Below are 5,345 nucleotides of genomic sequence, written 5' to 3'. Positions count from 1 at the left end.
ATCCTTACCCTTATCCACCAAGGTCCTTCCCACAGAGTCAGCTCAAACACCCAACTTGGGGCCAGGGAGTCATATAGTCATAAAACCTGGAAAAATGCACAGTCTTCTCCCATCCCTGATGGGCATTCTCTTTTTATTCCTTTGGAGAGGCAATACAGGGTGTTATTAGGATGACAGGTTCTGGAGTTAGATTGCTCAGTTCCAATCATGGCTCTGTCATTTGCTAGTGATATGACTTTCAGCAATTTACATAATATCTGTGTGACTCACTTTCCCCATCTGTAAAATGAAGATTAAATAAAATAATATTTAAAAGGAACTTCAAAAAAAAAAAAAAACCCATTGCTATCTAGTCAATTCCAACTCATAGCGACCCTATAGGACACAGCAGAACTGCCCCATAGGGTTTCCGAGGAACAGCTGGTGGATTTGCACTGCCAACCTTTTGGTTAACAGCCAAGCTCTCAACCCTGTGCCACCAGGGATCCAAAGCGGACTTAACGGAGCTTAATTAAAGTAATATTGTAATACTAAAGTAACATTATAAACATACATTTAATAAATGCTTTTTTTTTTTTTTTTAACTATTATAGTCTGTCCATAGATGCTTTTTCTAAACCCAATTTTTGGGAACTTATTGGCTCCCCTCCTCTGATTCTAGAACGCGGGTCCAAGGACTCCTTGACTTGCTTTTATTTACTTATTATGAGTGTTTTTTTTTTTCTTTTGAAAAGTCTCTGATCCCTTTTAAAAATGAAAGCTAGATATTTTCTTTTCAGTAAAATATACATATGCATATTTTGCACATATTTTCAGGGATGTAACTTGACCCTTTGACGTCCACCCTCAGTCACGCTCACCAGGCTAAAATTCCCTGCCTTCCATTTGTGTCTGCCTATCCTCAATTTGGAAACCCTGGTGGTTAGTGGTTAAGTGCTATGGCTGCAAACCAAAAGGTCGGCAGTTCAAATCTGCCAGGTGCTCCTTGGAAACCCTACAGGGCAGTTCTACTCTGTCCTATAGGGTCACTATGAGTCAGAATCGACTCGATGGCAGTGGGTTTGGTTTGGTTTATCCTCCATTTGAAAACCCTGGTGGCATAGTAGCTGAGAGCTATGGCAGCTACCAACAGGTTGGCAGTTCAAATCTACCAGGCAATCCTTGGAAATCCTATGTGGCAGTTCTACTCTGTCTAGGATCGCTATGAGTTGGAACTGGCTCAGTGGCAACGGGTTTGGTTTTTGGTTTTTTATCCTCAATTTGGCTCCCAGAGTCTTGCCTCTCTCTCTTCCTTTTATGTTTACCCCTGTTTTCTCAGATTCTTTCTCCATGCAAGAGTTTGTCAGCCCTCCCTTTCTCACCTGCCCCTCATTAACTAACCTAGCTCTACCATCGCATGGCAACCTCCACAACCAATGAGAATCAAATTAATGGGATCCATAATTTCAACTATACACCAGTAGGGCTGGAGAAAATTGAATATTGTGCTAGAAAGGTCCTGAATTATTTCTCCTTCTAACAATTACAATTCCTCAGGCTCCCATGTACATGCCATCACATCCACTTTTGCCATTTCTAAAGCCACCTCTCAGTGCTTAATAATACTTCCGGCACAGGGCAAACTTGATGCTGCAGCTGTGGCATCCTGTTTGCCATAAGAATACATCCAAAACATAGCTTCCAAAGGCGGTACTTCATTGGGACCTATGCTGGAATTCAGAGGCCCCCAAAGATAAGGCACTGTCCCTAGAAGTGAACATGTTTAATCAGTGGAAAGAACACAAATTTTTTTCAGGTCATGCAGACCTACACATATTATATATATAATCTTGGGCAACTCTCTTTGAGTTTTACCTTAGTCATCTGTAAAACGGGTGTAAGGGAAGTGTGAACATTAAATAAGAAGGCATTTGTTTAGCACCCAGCAGTCGGCCATCAATTGAACACCTACTTATTGAGAATTTGGCCATCATGTTGGGACTGAGAAAGCAATTATGAGGAAGACATAGGCCTGCCTTCAAGTGGCTCACAGTGCTTTGGGAGAAATAGATCTCAGCAACTCTGTGTTAGTAGAATACATAGGATGCTCTAGAAACCCAGGGAAGGGACGCTTATGCTTAGCACAGAGTAGGCACTCAGAAAATCTGAGTTCCTTTCCTCCTTTAGCTGACAGATAGACTCTTCCAGTAAACGAATCAATAGTCTTCTTACAGAGGGTTCCCAGGGAGGGTAAGTTCTTGGTAATGCCTGTCTGCTCAGACGCAAGTAATTGTCATCTCCCACCATCCCCCTGAGAAAGCCAGGGTGAGAAATCCACAAAGCTTCATTGCGCAGAGGACAGAGAGCCATTTAGACCAAATGGGTTGAGCCCAACTGTTCACTCCATTCATTAGAGCACTCAGTGTTCTTATCTTGTGGCCAGGAGAGCAACAAGAAGAAAGCAGCCAGAAAAATTAATCAGGGCCCAGAGAACTTTAATAAAATGTTATTAGAAGTCAGTGCAAACTGTGGGGAGGAGAGGAGGTACAGCCTCTGGGACACCTGTTTCTGTTTTAATTGGATGACTCAGGTCTAGCCCGGTCCAAAAAAAACGCCCCACTAATTGCCAAGCATCGCTGTGAAGCTCATTTGCCTGCAGCAGTATCATATTGCGTAGTTCTTCTCCTCCAGCCCCTACTCTACCCACTTCTATCAGTGGTGCCCTCCATTCAGAGATGTAACTAAGGTATGGCAGGTAGGGCACGTGCCGTGGGCACAACTTGAAGAGGGGCGCTAATGAGCAGTTTCTATTGGCCATTGCAGTTTCCATCACGAGCTGTGAGAGATCGTTCAGCATTTTAAAACTAATTGTCATAGGCACTATTTTTCCATAGATAGGCCCCTGCCTCTATAAGGGGCCCCTCCTTATAACACATATGTGCCACTTTCTGTGGCAGACAAGTGCCCAGTATTAGAAATCAAAAGAGCCCGACTTTTGAGCTCAGCTTTTGCCACTAACCCATCATGGAACATTGGACAAATCTCTCCTCACTAGGTCCAATTTTCTCGCCCGTAAAATGCAGAAGTGGAAGTAGATATTATCTCTATCATCTTTTTTGCTATTCTTTGATTCTAAAAAGTATACACATACCCAGTGATTTGTATTATTAAAAGGGTCTTAATAAACACCTGGTAGGTGAACACCCCTACCTGGAGTTACCTTTGTCCTTTTCTGCCTCCAGGAAAAATTTAAACCCCAATAAAGGAGTTGGCATCTGTGCTGGGTGTCTCTTGTGAACTACCTTTCTCTTTGGATCTTCCTGTTCACGTTTCCACTGGAATCAGTCACATCAACACCCTGACTTTCCCTCACTGTGGTGCCAGTCCTTTGTTCTTAAAAAGGCTAGTTCATCTATTATCTTACTCAACCTTCTCAAGAGTTCTGTGAGGTAGAATGGATATTATTACCCCCATTTTATATATAAGGAAACTGGGGCTCAGAAAATTTAATCAGATTGCTAAAATTAACCCACTGCTAAGATTAACCCACTACTGTCGAGTCAATTCTGATTCATGACGACCCTACAGGGCAGAGTAGAGCTGCCCCCTAGGGTTTCCAAGGAGTGGTTAGTGGATTCAAACTGCTGACCTTTTGGTTAGCAACCTGAACTCTTAACCACTATGCCACCAGGACCAGGATTAGTCATCAATTAAGCGATAATCTAGACTCAGACTCAGATCTTCTGATCACTGCTTTTTCCTCTATATCATAATACGTTCCTTATACAAGTCCAGAGTCATTCCAAAACTAACATTCTAACAGTCTACAATGGTAAGAGGGTGATACTAATTACAAAATTACTAATGAATACAGACCACAAAAGAAAATAATTGAGTCATGGATAAAACCATGAGAGGGCCAAAAGCCAGCTAGGAGAGGAAGGAAAGCAAAGAATGATTTGTCTTTGGCTTTACCAAAGAAAGTGACACCAACTATAATGGAAGTGGATCAGCTTCTTGGCAATAGAAAAAATACTGCAAACACAGTTTTGAGATTAAATTTTTTAGAAATAGCAATGTAAGGATTTTTTTCCTCCTCTTTTAGTTTTTTGTTTGCTCTTTTATTAAAATTCTGTATTTCATAGTTACAAAAAAAAACCTTCTACTGCACAGTGAAAATAAATTGGTAATGTCAGCACTTTCTCTTCACAGCTGGATCCCAGGTTGGTAATGTTTTTCTCCCATAAAACCATAATCCCATAAAATTTAAGGTTATTAAGATGCAAGTGAATAATTCATGAGGCAATTATGAAACATCTATGATGGAATATTATGAGCTTCCAAATAAAAGAAAATATTTGGGGTCGTCAAACTGACAAACTTTGATAGCCGGACTTAGATCCAGCTAGAAAGGCAATCTCTGCCCTTCGCCAGATTGGACATTCTGAGATAGGCCAAGTCCTCCAAGAGGTGTCTGGAAGACACATCAACAATTCAGCCAGCTGTTGTCATAATCCACTACAAGACACATAAATTGGCCTGAGGATAATAGTAATGATGAAAAAACAAACCCTTGTGGAGGCCTTACTCTGTGCCAGGAACTATGAAAATCAATTACCCGCATCACGTCTCTAATCCTCGCAGTGATTTCCTGAAATCAAAATTATTATTATCAGCCCCATTATTTAGACCAGAAAACTGACACTCAACAAGATTTAACAATTTGCCAAACAGCACATGTCCAGCAAGTGGCAGAGCTGAGATTCAAACCCAGGTAGTCTAACACCTTGAGCCTCTGCTCTTAACCACCATGATGTACTTCCAGTCAAAGACAAGGGCTGGAGGATGATGAAACGTGGCATTATTTACATGTCATTTACATACAGTCTGTCCTGTTGTTCAGGAGCCCTGCTGGCACAATGGTTAAATTGCTTGGCTGATAACCAAAAGGCTGGTGGTTCAAACCCACCACCTGATTCAAGGGAGAATGAAGAAGTCTGCTCTCTTAAAGATTACAGCCTTGGAAACCCTATAAAGCAGTTCTATTCTGTCCTATAAGGTTGCTATGAGTCAGAATCAACTCGATGGCACTGGTGGTGGGTTTTGGGATTGTTGGACAGGTATTATTATCTCCATTTTGCAGATGAGTAAACTGAGTCTAGAAAGGTTAAATGACCTGGTCAAGTCCAGATGGCCAAGTTAGTAGAGGATCCACTGCTAGATTTTGAGGGTTTAGTTATAATGATGTATCCATCATAAAATAACACAGTCGGAAAAGAGTTTTCTTATTAAACCTATCATTCAATACAGGGATTTCCCATCCCAGCATCTCTGAAGAGAGATCACTCAGCTCCTGCATAAACACC

This window comes from Loxodonta africana, chromosome 2, assembly GCF_030014295.1.
Source record: "Loxodonta africana isolate mLoxAfr1 chromosome 2, mLoxAfr1.hap2, whole genome shotgun sequence".
Lineage (NCBI taxonomy): Eukaryota > Metazoa > Chordata > Mammalia > Proboscidea > Elephantidae > Loxodonta > Loxodonta africana.
The sequence above is the reverse complement of the archived record's forward strand: the minus strand, read 5'-3'. Positions refer to the sequence as shown.